We start from the raw sequence: 16123 nt of genomic DNA, 5'->3' as shown, positions 1-16123 counted from the left end.
AGCTTTATAGGGAGACCCTGTCTCAAAAACAAAATGAAAACATTTACTTATTTCCTTACTGTGTTGTGTACATCCATATGCCACTTCATGCATATAGTGATCAGAGGACAACTCGAGGCAGCCAGTTCTCCCCTTTCGCCATGTGGGTTCTAGGGACAGAACTTAGGCTGTCAGGCTTGGCGGTGCCTTCGCCACCTGAACCTTCTTCTCACCTGTCTTTGCCGGTAGGATTTCAACAGATTTGTCTGGCAGTGGGAGATGAGTAGAGGAAGATGAGCCTTAAAGAAGGAAGCAGCGTCAAGAAAGAGAAGGACAGGGCTTGCTAAAGACACACATTTTCAGCTAAATGGACTTAAGATTCATGAAACACTGTAGGATGGAGGGATGAGTGGGTTTTTTGGTGGGGGGCGACTGGAGCTGACCTCAGGGCTTTGGGCATGCCAGGCAGCCACTCACCACTGACCACTGAACTACACCAAAGCCAGAGGCTGACATTAGGAGATGCTAATCACTGTGAGGAGGTAAGCCTGGAGCATTCTGGCTGTCAGACTAAAAGGTCTAACCTCATTTCTCAACAAGAGCCATTTAGGACTGTGATGCTTTGAATGAGCATGGTTCTCATTGGCGCTCATTGGCTCCCAGTGTGTGGAACTCCTTAGGAAGGATTAGGAGGTGTGGCCTTGTTGGAGGAGGTGTGTCCCTGAGGTTTCAAACGCTCATGATAGCTTTAGTCTGTCTGTCTGTCTGTCTGTCTCTTTATGCCTCTCTTTTCTGCCTCCTGCATGTGGATCAGATGTAAGCTCTCAGCTGCTGCCCCAGCGCCATGCCTGCCTGTTGCCATGATGCCCATGGACTCACCCTCTGGAGTGGTAAGCCAGCCCTCAATTAAATGCTTTCTTTTTTTATTGCTTATTTTTAGTTTACATGTATGTGTTTTGCCTGCATGTATGTCTGTATGAGAGTGTCAGTTCTTAAAGTTTCAGACAGTTGTGAGCTGCCATGTCAGGGCTGGGAATGGAGCCCAGGACCTCTGGAAGAGCAGTCAGTGCTCTTAACCACTGAGCCATCTCTCCATCCCCCTAAATGCTTCCTTTTATGAGCTGCCTTGGTCATGGTGACTCTTCACAGCCATAGAACAGTAACTAAGATAGACTTATACTACCAAAGAGTGATGTTCATTTAGTGTTCTTTTTTTCTCGTGTGTGTGTGTGTGTGTGTGTGTGTGTGTGTGTGAGAGAGAGAGAGAGAGAGAGAGAGAGAGAGAGAGTGAGAGTTCAGGCCTATAGAGGCGAGAAAAGGATGTCAGCTCTCCCAGAGCTAGAGTTACAGGAGGGAGTGAACCATCCAACATGGATGCTGGGAACTGAACCTGGGTCCTCTGCAAGAACAGTAAGCACTCTCAACCATCAAGTCATCTCTCCAACCCTCTGTTTTCAGAGATTGTCTCACTCTTTAGCCCAGGCTTGCCTCAAACTCACAACAAGCCTGTGCTGGGATTGTAGACATGGCCCACCACATGAGGGAAGAATGGTGCTTAAAGCCATGCTTTAAGGCTTTCCGCTCCACAGTGAGGAGTGCTGTGCATGGCGCCTGAGTAGCAGCCGCTCATTGCTTTTATCAGAAAAGTCCCTTGGACCCTGTAGCAAGGGATGTGAGAGGAACACTGTTCACTGTGGCACATATGAACATGAACTGTGCCTTTTGACAGAGACTGGCTTGCACAGAGGCATGGGTGGGCTCTGTTTTCTTCACAAGAACTTCAAAATACACTCCAACAGAAAAATCACATTATTAAGGGAGTGCAGCTCAATGCTCAAGCTTAGAGGCCAAGGGTTTTATAAGGGGATCAAATGTCTGATGAAGAGAAAGCTGTCTGGGTGAGGAGAGTACTGTCTATTAGCTAATATCTATTATATAACTAGCATATTAATATATCATATATAGTACATGTGACATATGTAACATACATATAATAAATATAACTGAACACACTCCTTTAGTCCCAGCACTTAAGAGGCAGAGACAGAGGTGAACTCTCTGATTCTCATCTACACAGCAAGGGCTACATAGAGAGACCATATCTCAAAGAAGACAAAAAAAAAAAATTCACATAACTGAAGACAAAAGAAACCCAACTATGCTTTAAATGGAAATCTTATTGATAATTAAGAAAGTTTAGTAATTTTCATGCCAAACAAAAGTGAAGCTGCCCTAAGAAGTTACAGGAGATAGGTAAGGGAGGGACAGATTTCTAGGGAACATTCCAAAGGAAAAGGGGGCCTGGGGAGATGGTTCAGAGGGTAACCACTGCTGCTCATGCAGAGGACCTGGGTTCAATTCCTAGCACTCACGTGGATAACTTGAGTCTAGGGGAATCCAATGCTCTCTGGCTTCTGTGGCATAAGATACTTATGTGGTATACAAGCACTGTGCAGACAAAACGCTCATACCTATAAAGTTTTAATGTTTTGTAAGGAAGATGTAGAAAAGTACTTACTGTGACAAAATAAATATGACATTAGGAAGTGACAAAGAACGCACAAAAGATGTTTGTTGTTCCTCTTTTAAACCTACTGTCACTTGTGCCTGGTTGTCCGTGTGTGCAGACACGCAGACTGCTGGAGGAGGCCAGAAGACGGCACTGGATTCCATGGAACTGAGCTGGTGTCAGAGGTGGCTGTCAGCTGCCTGATGTGGTTGCTGGGGACCACACCTTGATCCTGGGTCCTCTGCAAGAGCAGCAGGTGTTCTTAATCACAGAGGTATCTGCTATTCTCTGTGTGTCTGTTTGCTTGTGTGAACTGGCGTGTGTGTAGGTCTAAGGATGATTCTGGACTGAGTTCTCTCCTTTCAGCCTTTACATGGGCTCCAGGAGTCAGCCCTGGGCCATCAGGCTTTCACAGCAAAATTTTTTTTTTCCCTGCTGGGCCATCTCACTGCTCCTGTTGCTGGTCTTTAAATACGTGCCTACTTACGTGCACACTTTTGTGCACACTCACATTTGGACAGAGAGATAGGCAGACATTACTTGAGCATCTAAGAAAGAAGTGTGACCATTAGCTATAGCAAAGAATTTAGTAGGCATCGATGTCTTCAATGCTAAAGCTACTGTGTTCCTGTTTACATAACACGTGAAACAGCTCGGGCACAACCCCACAGTGGCTGAATACACAGGTGTGAAGCTCTAAAGGAACATTCAGGTTATAGACAACAGACCACGAGCCACTGGGATTTAAGGATTGTTTTAATTTGAGGAGCTGATGCTGCTACCCTGAAAAGGAGTAAAGAGAAGGCAGCCAAAAACCAGACCTGTCTCCAAAAGAGCAGTACATCCTGCAGGCCAGTGTGCACCAGGTAGAGAAGACACTTGCTGGACAGCAACAATTTTGTTCCCTCACCCATTATGGCAAACAGGGCTTTTGGTACACCAGCCTCTCTGGTGCCACCTTCCCCAGCATTTTTCTGTCCTGGAACCCGCTCTGTAGACTACATTGGCCTCGAATTCAGAGATCCACCTGCCTCTGCCTCCTGAGTGCTGGGATTAAACGTGTACACCTCCATGCCCCATTAAATTCAGGTTACTTTAAAACTCTGTGCCAAACACGCCACAGCTCTCAGTCAGGGCCCACCCTCTCGGGCATGGAAGGCAAAGCAGCAGGTACCGGGAAATGAGTGTAGTGGACAGCTTACTCTGCGATCACCAGTATTCAGTACTGATCCCAGACTTTTACATCCTGCCAGCAATCTGTAGCCACCTCTCTCTGTGTAGCCTTGGCTGTCCTGGACTCACTTTGTAGACCAGGCTGGCCTCGAACTCACAGCAATCTGCCTGCCTCTACCTCCCAAGTGCTGGGATTAAAGGCATATGCCACCACACCCAGCTTGTTATCAACTTCTTGTGCATGTGCCTTCTCTTCAGTCAAGAACTTACTAAGCAGCAGAGCATGATGGTGAATGCCTGTAATCCCAGTACATGGGAGGCAGGAGCAGTAGGATTTCTGTAGATTCAAGGCCATCTTGGCCTACATGGTAAATTCCAGAACAGCCAGGACTACATAGAGGGACCTGTCTCAAAACACAAATGAGAGCCAGGTGTGGTGGCACACGCCTTTAATCCCAGCAGGAAGGAGGCAGAGGCAGGTGGACCACTGTGAGTTCGAGGCCAGCATGGTCTACAAAATAAGTCTAGGACAGCCATGGAGAAACCGTCTCAAAAAACAAACAACAAAAAAACACAAATGAAAAAGAACTCATTATGCTATTCTACTTCCTAAAACCACTGCTTCATTGTTTTATATACCCTGGAGGCACATTCTAGAAAGTTCTTTTTACATTTTTCTCCTACAAAAATATGGTAATATAGTGAATTGTATTTGCCATCTTCTTTCTCTCTTTTCCCATTATTAATTGCCACCACTTGTCAACTCAGTGCCATGTAGGGTCAACTTCCATCTCTAAAAGGGAAAAGGGTTTTTGCCAGCCAAGTTCATGGATAGTGTCCCAAGAACCTCTTTACCTTGGAGACCAATACTGTGGCTTCCATATTTTAGCATGAACTGGAAGATGGGGCAGAATGGGGTGGATGGGATGAGCCACTGGTCCTCACAGGCTACTCTGAAGATCCCTTCAATGATGCATTTCAGCCTGACTTCCTGACGTCTGTGAAGATGGTGGTCTTATGCCCTGTCATGAGCAACACATCCTGGGAGGGCTGTGGTCTATGTCAGTGCCTACTTGCCCCCCCAGCTGGTGCCAGTCCATAGATCCCCTCTTTTGTCTTTTTAAAGATTTGTGTATGGAAGGAAGAGAAGGCTCAGTTTAGAGTGCTTGTTGCTGTTACAGAGAACTGGGTTCCAACCCCAGCAACCACACAGTGGCTCACAACCATCGCAACTCGATTTCCAGGGTATCCAATACTGTTTCTCACCTCCATGGACACCAGGCACACACATGGTGCACATACATACATTCAGGAAAAACATTCATATACATAAAGTTAAATAAATCTAATAAAAGATTTGGTCGGGCAGTGGTGGCACACGCCTTTAATCCCAGCACTTGGGAGGCAGAGGCAGGAGGATCTCTGTGAGTTTGAAGCCAGTCTGGTCTACGAAGTGAGTCCAGGACAGCCAAGGCTACACAGAGAAACCCTGTCTCGAAAAACCAAAAAAAAAAAAAAAAGAAAGAAAAGAAAAAGAAAAAGAAAAAAGATTTGTATGTGTGAGGACCTCCTGACAGTTTGTAGAAATGCTTTAGAAGCCAAGTGCAGCGCATGCAAGGCTCTTCTTGCCTCTGATTAAACACTTGTGTGCTGCTGCCACTGCCTCCTTTCTCCCTCTTCCTGGAGAGGAGCCCCAGAACACCACGCGTGCTTGACAAGCGCTCTACCATTTGGCTACACCAACAGAGTCCTGAGAACTTTTGCAAACATCACATGGTATGAGTTTTCAAGGGTGGAGAGGACAGAACATTGGATCAACACCTGACTTTACAGTGAACACCTTGCATTATTTGTTTTATCATTTATTTACTTAACATTTTCTCTGGATCCTAATTTGTTCGATTTTGAAGTACTGGGGATTGAACACGGGGCTGACTTGTCTTTGCAAGCATTCTACTCTCTCTTCTAAGTTCTGTGTAGGATGTGTGGCCTGCAGAATGTCTGCACGCTATGTGCACGCCCAGGCCCTCAGAGGCCGCAAGAAGGTGTCAACGTCTCTGGGACTAGAGTTACAGATGGCTGTGAGCCACCAGGTGGGTGCTGGGAACTGAACTTGATACCTCAGAAGAACAGCCAGTGCTCTGGACCTCTAATACACCGCTCCAGCAATCTTCTTCCTAAACAAATGCTTGCTGTGTAGCCCTGGCTGGCCTTGGACTGTTTCCCGCCGAGATTACAGGTGTGTGCCACCTTGTCTAGCTCACTGTAATCCTCTGAGTCAGGGTCTTGATAAACATCTCAGACGGGCTGTGATCTTGGTTGTCAACTCCACACACCTGGGAAGAGGGATCTTCCATTGAAGAGTTGACTCCATCAGGCTGGCCTCCATCAGGCTGGCCTCCGTCAGGGTGGCATCTGTCAGGCTGGCCTCCGTCAGGCTGGCCTCCATCAGGCTGGCCTGTGGGCATATGGGGTATTTTCTTCTTTGCTAATTGATACAGGAGGGTCCAGGCCACTGCAGGCAACATCATCACTAGGCAGGTTGGCCTGAGCTGTATAAGACAAGGCAGTTCGGGGCTGGGGATATAGCTGAATAGCAAAATGCTTATCTATCATGGATGAGGCTGTGAGTTCTATTCCCAGCACCAAATAAACAGACACATTAACAAGGTAAGTTAAATTTTAAAAAAAGAAAAAGAAAAAAGAGGGGCTGGAGAGCTGGCTCAGAGGTTGAGCACCGACTGATCTTCCAGAGGTCCTGAGTTCAATTCCTAGCAACCATATGGTGGCTCACAGCCATCTATAATGTGATCTGATGCTCTCTTATGGCCTACAGGTGTACATGCAGACAGAGCACTGTATACAAAATAATAAATAAATAAATCTTTTTTGTTTTGTTTTGGTTTTTGAGACAGGGTCTCTCTGTGTTAGCCTTGGCTGTCCTGGACTCGCTTTGTAGACCAGGCTGGCCTTGAACTCACAGCGATCTGCCTGCCTCTGCCTCCCAAGTGCTGGGATTAAAGGTGTGCGCCACCACTGCCCGGCACCTTTTAAATAATATTCCATACATACAAAATGAATAACAGAAAGCCAGCATTTAACCCAGTATATAGGACATGGCCAGTAGCATCCACTCAGGGTGTGTTCTTTTCCATCCCACCTTCCTTTTCTCTCTAGGTTAAGTACCAGCACATGCCGCTTTTGTTATTTTATTATCTTAGAACTTCAAGGGATGGTTTCCGGTGTTTGCAGTGCTCACAACCTGTGCATTTCTTTCTGTGTCCTCAGTTCCTTCAAGCATGCTTCTGAGACTCCATGCACAGTCACCTTTCCAGTGTCTTGACTAGAACTGTAACTATGTTCTTAAAGAGTCACCAACCCAAGGAAACGCGAGGTCTTTGTGAGTAGGAAGGCAGTTCCTCACAGTTAAGTCAGGAACTCCTAACTTTACTCCTGGGTGGGGAGGTGGGGTGGGGGTGGGGCTCAAGGCTGCTTCACCTGGACAGTGTTTTGGGGACTCCTAATCCTAATCCTAAACGTGTGACCTGGTTACCCACCTGTCTACAGGGTTTTGCTGGTCATTGTAATCTGGGAATGGAACTTCCAGTAGGCAAGAGCTCTGCCACTAAGCTAAGTTACCCCTCCAGCTCCACCCCACAGAAGAGGGGAGGACGTCCTCAGAGAAAGCATGGAAAACCAGCCGTGAAACGTCCTCTCCAGATCAACAGTCTTACTACTGTAACAGAGCAGTAGCTCTCAGGCTATCTTACCGCCAGAAGACCGGAAAATACAGTCAGGCGTGTCCAACTTGTGGCCCATTAAGGCGGACGGTATCTGGGGATACAGATCATTTATGGCCTTTTTTTTTTTTAAATATATATAAAGACAAGAGTCTCATACATTCCGGAATAGCCTCAAACTCGCGATGTCGTCTGGTCTTGAATTCCTAATACTCCTCACTCTACATCCCAAGTGCCGGGATTACAGGCATGCACCACTACCTGGTTTATGCGATACCAGATCGAACTCCAGGCTCGAGGCCAGCAGCCTACCAAAACAGTTACACCCCCAGCCTCACGACTTTTCTCTCTTCCCCGTCTCCCCTCTCTTCTCTCTCTTAAAACTCAACTGGTCTGTTCTTCAGCGTGAACTTTGTAGGTAACAACCGTTTTGACAGTGACAAACTGCTGCGTTCGCCTGTCCGACGCTCCTTCTGGACCGGCCCGGACGATGACAGATTTTACGCAGCGCTGTCAATCTCAGTAAAACCGCCGAGAGGACTGGGGGCGCTAATTCTCTCAATTTGAGCAAGAAGTTGACTGAGGCGATTTACGTACGGTACGCGTACCTTCTGGAAGCCCTGGGGGAGCCGGCCTAAAGCAGTTGCCAAATCTGGAGCGCGCACGCGTCTTACGCAGGCAGCGGTTGGCCGGTGCTTCCATCACTCACCGGGAGGACCAATGGGAGTGAGCCTTGCTACCTACTTCCCACTGAGCAGCAGGCGGCGCCGGGCGTGGCTTAGGGGGCCTTTGTTCCACGCGCGGCGGAACTTTGCGAGCGGCCGGGGAGCGTGTTCTGCTGCCCGTGAAGCCCGGGAGCGGAAGCCAAGAGCTCAGCGACGTGTCTGGGGACCAAACATGCGGAAGTGGCTGTCAAGCGATGCTACGGCTTGCCTCGTACACCTCCCCGCTTTCTCCTTGGAATCGGGGGGGGGGGGGGGGGGCTGTGTGTGTGTGCTTTGATACCCGGAAGCACTTCGTCGGCCGCCGGAACACACTGCGGGTCACACAGGAGGGCGGTGCCAGGCGGGCGCGTGACCTGGCGTCCTGCGGGTCTTCCCCCCTCCCTAGGGGCACCCAGCATGCTTTGGGCACGTGGCAGCTGATGTCCTAAATAGGAGTGGTCGTAGGCTCCTTTCCTGTGAGGGTGGAGACGTTTCCCGAAACCCAACAGGCACTGAGAGGTTGAGTTGAGCTAATACGGGCCTAAGGGGTAAATCTGACCCAACCGAGAAGCCGGAACTGACCTGCACACGTACCAAGGAACTGCGCTAGGCTGGGGGTGCAGGGGGTACGCTGCAGGGCTGTCTCTTCCTTTTGAGACCCAAGACTGTGAAATGGGGCAGGAGAATGGATTTGCTCTTTGCCCAGGCAGAGATTGATTTCAGGCTGCAAACAAATTAAGTCCGGACGGAGCCTAAGGTGGGATCGCCTGAGTCCCTTGCACATCTGCTGTTCCTTAAACAAGTTCTCACACAGTCACAAGGCTGGGAAAGCTGGCCCATGGGACTTAAGGGTGAGTCAGAACATAATAGCTTCCGTGGCATGAACAATAAGATGTCAAGCGATTGCACCCCGTTTCCTAAGAATCACTGACCTTGATAGCTGAATCCAAGAACTCCAGACCCCAGTCCCAGTTTATAAGGCAGTGTTTAGGGAGCTTGTCCTTCAGCTAAAAAGGAGAGAAGTGGCAAAAACTTGAGAGTCTTAAATTTTTATTTTTAAAAACTTTCTCTCTTTCTGTGTGTATGTGTACACGTGGTTTGAGGAGGCCAGAAACAGGTGTCGGTCGGATTGAGAATGTTTGCTGCAGTCAGACGTGGTGGCGCACGCCTTGAATCTCAACACTCGGGAGGCAGAGGCAGGCGGATCTCTGTGAATTTGAGGCCAGCCTGGTCTACAAATCGAGTCCAGGACAGCTAAGGCTACACAGAGAAATCCTATCTTGAGGAGGCGGGAGAAGGTTGCTGCGCTTCCTGAGGACCTGAATTCAGTTTCCAGCACCTATGTCAGACAGTTTACAGTGGCCTGTAACATTAGTTCCAATAGATTAGATGCCCTGTTCTGGTCTCCAAGGACACCCACGCACATGTAATACATAGGGACACACATAAAAGTAAATCACATAAGAAAATAAAAACACTGCATATACACTGTCTCATTTGTCATGTAGACACTGCCAGCTCATGTCATTCCCTAACCTGTTCCTAATTACTACTTTAAGTTCCGTGGGACCATATTGTTAGAATGTTTTGATTTTGTTTCCTTTTTTTGTTTTGTTTTTTGAGACAGGGTTTCTCTGTGTAGCCTTGGCTGTCCTAGACTCGCTTTGTAGACCAGGCTGGCCTCAAACTCACAACGATCCACCTGCCTCTGCTGGGATTAAAGGCGTGCGACACCACGCCCAGCAATTTTGTTTCATTTTATTTACTTCTTTTTTGGACAGAGTCTCATGCATTCCGTGTTGTCCCAAACTCACGATATAGCAGAGGATGATCTCAAAGAGATGACTTCACCTCTTACTGGGACTGCAGCTGGGTGGCACTACCCCGGAAATATTTGGTGCTGAGGTTTGAGCCCAGGACTTCCTGCGTGCTGGGCAATATCTCTGAGCTACATTCCTGTCCCCAAACATCTGATATAGAGAGCTGCTGCTTGACCTGCCAACTTGAGTTCCATTTTGAAAGGTTAAGTGAACTTTGGCTTGCTCCTTACTACTATCAACCCAGCGGGGCCTGGATGACTGAGGAGCCTCTGGCAACGCCTGGCACGAGGTTCTCTTGCTCAGGCTCACTGAGGTGGGGCCCAGGGTTACAAAAAGGAGAACGTTATCTGAACACAAGCACCCATCTCTCTTTTTTTTAAAGATTTATTTATTTATTCTGTATACTGTGCTCTGCCTGCACGTACCCCTGCAGGCCAGAAGAGGGCACCAGATTACATTATTGATGGTTGTAAGCCACCATGTGGTTGCTGGGAATTGAACTCAGGACCTTTGGAAGAGCAATTAGTGCTCTTAACCACTGAGCCATCTCTCCAGCCCCCATCTCTCTACTTTTTAAGTTTTTTGATTGTGCAAGGTGAGCAGCTGCCTCAAGAGCCTGCCAACATAACAGGCTATAGCCAGAGACTTGGAGCCAAAATAACCCCTCCCTTCCTCAAGATTTTTTTGTTAACTATTCTGTCACAGTAACAGACTAATACTACTGGTTAGGACAAAATGTCCAGCCGTTTCTGAAACAGCCCTCACCCAGTCGCTGTGGCAAACACAACTAAGAGCCTCTTAGTAAGCAAAGGGTTTTATTTGGTTTCCACCTCTGGATCACAATCCCTGTAGGAAGGCAGAGCAGGAAGTGCTGCAGAAGCCAGGGAGGGACGCTGCTTACTGACTCTGTCCCCTGCTTAAGCTCAGCTTATAAAGCCCAGGAGTGCCAGCCTGTACTAGCATTAAGACACTGATCCCATAGCCATGGCCACAGGCCAATCTGATAGAAGCGATTATGTTTTTGGTATTTTATTATTTTTTTAAAAAGATTTATTATGAATGCAGTGCTCTGTCTGTGTATACACGTGCACGCCAGAAAGAGGGCATCATATCACATTATAGATGGTTGTGAGCCACCATGTGGTTGCTGGGAATTGAACTCAGGACCTCTGGAAGAACAGTTAGTGCTCTTAACCTCTAAGCCATCTCTCCAGCCCTGGTATTTTATTTTTATGTGTATGTTTGTTTGTCTGAATGTATATGTGTACCATATGTGTGCAGTCCCCAGAGGCCAGAAGAGGGCGTTGGGTCCTCTGGGACTGGAATTACAACTGTGAGCTACCACGTGGGTGCTGGGAATCAAAGCCAGCTTCTGTGGAAGAGCAGCCAGTGCTGTTAACCACTGAGCCATCTCTGTAGCCCTGGAGGGTGGTCTGCAACTGAGGTTGCCTCTTCTAGGTGATTCTAGGTTGTTCAAATTGACTAAGTAGGCTACATCTGCCATTTTGTACTAAATATTTAGGTGAAGCAAATGTTAATTCTGAAAAATACTGTAGAAGTTCTACATTGTAGACTATCAAATATTCAGCCAACCCCCCCACACCCCACTCCCTCTACTGGGTTTCTCTGTGTAACCCTAGCTGTCCCAGTACTCACAGGGATCCACCTGCTTCTGTCTTGAAAATGCTGGGAGTAAAAGTGTGCACCACCATTGCCCAGCCTTTAGCCAAGATTTATATAAAAATACATCCATCTTATTAGTATGAAATTTTGCTTCAAATTTTTTTGAGACATAGTCTCATGTAGTCTTAACTGGATGCTTTCATCTTTAATAACCTAAAATTATAACTATATCAAATAATTTGTGTATTAAAGAATTTTATTTAAAGTCACTTTTGTGGGCTGTGGAGACAACACTGCATGTATTCAGGACCCCTGCACTGTAACTGGGCACAGTTGTGAGTGCCTATAGTCCCACACTGGGGCAGCAGAGACAGGAGGATCAGTGATTGGTACTTGCTGGCAAACTCCAAAAGTAGTGGCCAGCAGGAGGAAGATTCCACCCCCCACCCCCGTCAACCTCGCCTTCACATGCACCTGCACGCACATGCACATGCAAATATAAACCTGTGATTTCCAGTAAATGTCTGATTTGCATATTTCATGTTCTGTACATCCAAGACATGAATTCACCTCAAGAATGTTCGTGAGCAGGAAAGTTTAAGCTATGTGAGTTGGTCATGGTAGCACATGCTTTTAATCGCAGTAGAGACAGGTCAGCCTGTAAATTCAAGGCCATCCTGGTCTACATAGTGACTTCCAGGACAGCCGGGGCTATGCAGAGAGATCCTGTCTCAAACAGAAGGAAAAAAAAAACCTGTGACAAGACTCCTGACTGGCCTCTTGTCTTATCTCTTACTCGGTAATCCTTCCAAAATGCATTACTGTCAGTTTTCTGCTCGCAAAAGTGTTCTTTTATCGTAGTTTTTGGAAATAGTCTTATGTAAACCAGTTCAGCCTGTAGTCCAGGCTGTCCTTGAACTCCTGTCCTCCTGCCACTACTCCTCCATGCTAGGATTGTAGGCTGCATCTCTGCCCTGCTTTAGTTTTGTTTGCTCATTTCCAGACATGCTCCTACCGTGAAACCCAGGCTGTCCTTGAACTCCTGTCCTCCTGTCTGTCACTCCTGCGCCTAGCTGACCTGAGTCATTTCTAAAACTCTTCTGACAACCTAAAGTGTGCAGCGCAAAGCCTACCTTAGCAAGGAAGGCCCTCACGGTCTCTGCCTATCCCTTCATTCTTTTTGGCTTTTGCCAGTGTCTGATTTCCATAAGGCCCCATAGGCCAGGGAATCTCTACATGTCTTCAAAAGTTCAGTTTGAATTCTTCCTCTAAGATGCCTCCCAGACCGCTAGTTTGGAGTGGATGTGCCTGGTCTCTCATCTCAAAAGCCTGGTTTCTGCTGGTTCTTTTGTTTCCAGTTCTTAATACAATTAAGAATCAACTGATTGCTTTCTGTTCTAGTGTACAAAACACCTAGCGCCCCAGGAATGGCATGGACTGAGCCTGGAAGGGGGCTTGAAATAGCCCTTTGGAGACCTTATGAACCAGCAAAGCCTCTGTACTTTATATGGTGAGCTGTGGCGAAGCATGAAGGGGTCAGATTATCAGCAGGGCCAAAGTAGGGGATACTTCAGAGAACGGCAGCTGAAAGTTAAAGGAAATGGGCAGCTATTAGTGCTGTTGTATAGGGACATACGGCAAGAGTCAGATGTAGGCCACACTCTGGACTATGCCGAGCCCAGAGACCTCTGTGTCATACTATAGGGGTTTTGTGACTGAGAAAGGCACCACACTGGCCAGTATAGGATAGTTATAGTGCAGGTCTCATTTCTATTCACATAATGTTCCCCTGGTGCTAACACCACCCTGAGGTGGTTTAGCAATCCTGGCTGCTTTAAATACTTATGTGCATGCAGTGCTTGCGGAAGCCAGAAGAGGGCGTCAGACACACAACCCAGGCTGCTTTGATCCATGGCGCTGCACACTGTCTTGCTCTTCCATACCACTCAAGACCGGGAACCAGCACTTGGAGAGGCAGGGACTACCTGTATTTCAGAAGGGACACATATTACAGCTCATTAGTCCATTGGCCAGCCCCAGCCCCAAGACCCCACGGAACTACATAGGGACTGGGAAAACACCAGAGAGAAGGGGAGCAGGAAGCCTTTGTGAGCACCCCAGAGGGCTATACCTGCTAGGAAGAGGTGGCAAGAAAGTTGGAGGTAGATGGGAGGTCACCTTGGAGAAGAGTCCTTCCCATGGGCACGGATGAGCTGCATGGTACTTCTTCCCTGTAGGTGCTCCCTTGGAGCACGTCTGGGGAAGTTAGGGACTATACTGCTGGAGGAGATGACCTCATTCAAATGGCAGCTGGCAGGGGCCACCAGTCCTTGGCACGTGGGCCTTCCACAGGGTTGGTGTACAGCACAGCATTAGGGCAGATAACAAGCAGATGCCACCCTTCCCATTTAAAAGCACGTCATTAGCTGCTTTTTTTTTTTTTTTTAGACAGGGTTTCTCTGTGTAGCCTTGGCTATCCTAGACTCGCTTTGTAGACCAGGCTGTCCTAGAACTCACAAAGATCCCCCTGCCTCTGCCTCCCAAGTGCTGGGATTAAAGGTGTGCGCCACCATGACCGGCTCTACTTGCCCTTTTCTATTGGTCACTCACTTGTGGGAACAAGGCAGATAATGGAAGGCCATCATGGAGGGACAGTGGTATCTTTTTCTTTTAGACAGGGTCTCTATGTAGCTGAGTTTGACCTTGAACCTCTGATCCTCCTACCCATATCTAGAATCACTAGTGTGGGCTACCATGCCTGCTTTTATGTGGTGCTAGAAACTGAACTAGGCAAGCACTCTGTCAACTGAGGTACAGCACCAGCAGCACCAGCGTAGAGAACAGTAAGTATCCTATTAACCCTTTCTTGATCAAATGTCTTCTCTTTGCCACTGTTGAGAAGTGAGGTAAAATCAGCAGTGACCTTGTTAGAAAGGCAGGGCCAACACAGGTGCTAAGTATTTTGCAATATGGAAATCTGAGGCTCGAGGACATCCTGTGCTTTGCCCGCCTTGACTCCTGTCCACTCACAATAGCCCTATCAAGAGACCAAGTCAACTTCAGCATTTGTAGGGCAGCTTTTTTCTGGGGGGGGGGGGTGTTTTGAGACAAGGTTTCTCTGTGTAGCCTTGGCTGTCCTAGACTCACTTTGTAGACCACGCTGGCCTCGAACTCACAGCGATCTGCCTGCCTCTGCCTCCTGAGTGCTGGGATTAAAGGCGTGCGCCACCATGCCCGGTGTGTAGGGCAGCCTTTGCCACTGAGCAAAGACCCCTCACCCATTCTGCTGCGTCCACACATGACAGACCAGGTGCTGAGCAGTGTTCCGGGCTCCCATCGTTGCCAAATCTGCCAACAGCCTGGCTGTGCTGGGAAGAGGAAGGAGTGCAGTACTATGCCGGAGGCACACTGGTGGATCATGAAGGTGGGCTCCATCTGTGTAACTGTGCCGAGGGAAGTCTGCAGGAAAGGCTGGACCTGACCTAGGAACATTTGTTTCTCCTGTGTTGCAGGATCTCCCTCAAGGCTTCTACTGTCCTCAGTGCTGGGGCTGCCCCTGCCTTAAGAGTGCCTGAGAAACCTGGCATCACAGTGAGTCCTCCAGACCCTCACCCACTCTGCCAGGGACACCAGGTCTGTCTTCCCGTACTTGCCGCCGCACCAAAGAAATCAAAACCCAAGCTGAGGTATCAGAAACGTGTTTTTTTTTCCTTTTAATAGTAAACCTCTTTACAACAAATATAGTGAAAGAGTTTTCAAACCAAACTCGTAAGAATCTTGAGGACTTTGTCTCTTCTTAATGTGCAGAATACTAGGAAGCATCACCGTACAGCACGGAAAGAAATAATGAAAACAAATCAACAGCCACACACTGGGACTCACCCTGCCCCAGAACCCAGGAGCCAGGAGTGTGGGTGATTGTCAAGTCTGGGGATGGGTCACCTCTTGGCAGACCCACCCCTCCCTTCTTCCCTCTTGGGGCTGAATGGGGCAGAGACTTCAGACTCTCCTTGGGAGTCACAGCCCTCCCGCCCCATTAAGCCCCATCTCTTCTGCGTATTCAGGAGGCAGAAGCGGGTAGAACCAGGAGCTCCCAGCCTCCAGGAGAGCCTACATTCCCCCCCACAGGGGGTTCCAGAGTCAGTTAAAAATATATAGAGATAGATTTTTAGATACTTTTACATCATTTCTGTCTCCCCAAACAAATAAATAATCAGTAGAGAAGGTGCATTTCTTTCTTCCTTCCTGTCTGAGTTGGGAGGGATGGGGGAGTGCATTGCCGTGGGGTGGGGGGAGTGGGAGGGACTGTGTTCCACTGAGGCATGTGGGGGTGGCCCTCAGCCCCACCATCCCTGAAAACTGAGGGAAACCTGGGTGGGAAGGGCACTGGATGACGCCAGAGGCTACTTTGGCAAATACCCAGTTTTGCAGAGCGAGTAGATAGGAGGCAAATTTGGCTTGTGAGAGAAAGAAGTCCCCATGTGAGGTCTAGGTTCCCAGGGATCCACTGACCTGGCCAGCCAGAAGCCCGACATAGCCCCAGGAGAAACCTGGAGATACTGAACTGCAGAAATG

General features: G+C 48.1%; 1 protein-coding gene and 1 long non-coding RNA gene across 5 annotated transcripts in view; one reads left to right on the top strand and one right to left on the bottom strand.

Moving 5' to 3' along the window:
* The window catches only part of LOC311590450 (uncharacterized protein), a 49443-nt gene extending 41113 nt beyond the window's left edge, over window positions 1-8330 (bottom strand). Inside the window, exon 1 of the mRNA XM_084769437.1 lies at window positions 8010-8330. The gene's annotated coding sequence lies outside the window, so the exon portion shown is untranslated. The remainder of the gene's footprint in view (window positions 1-8009) is intronic.
* A 22-nt stretch (window positions 8331-8352) lies between these two features.
* On the top strand, window positions 8353-15772 carry LOC311590452. 4 transcript variants are annotated; one of them, XR_014776886.1, is made up of 4 exons: window positions 8353-8956; window positions 14854-14972; window positions 15061-15234; window positions 15356-15772. It is a non-coding gene; the product is annotated as an uncharacterized lncRNA (long non-coding RNA). The 4 variants fall into 4 exon arrangements; XR_014776885.1 differs by lacking the exon at window positions 14854-14972; XR_014776887.1 differs by lacking the exons at window positions 8353-8956; window positions 14854-14972 and adding an exon at window positions 9057-13058.
* Window positions 15773-16123: the final 351 nt, after the last annotated feature.

The sequence above is a fragment of the Acomys minous genome, assembly GCF_964271855.1.
Source record: "Acomys minous genome assembly, chromosome: 19".
NCBI classification, from domain to species: domain Eukaryota; kingdom Metazoa; phylum Chordata; class Mammalia; order Rodentia; family Muridae; genus Acomys; species Acomys minous.
Note: the sequence above shows the minus strand (reverse complement) of the source record. Positions and strands in the feature narration are given on the sequence as shown.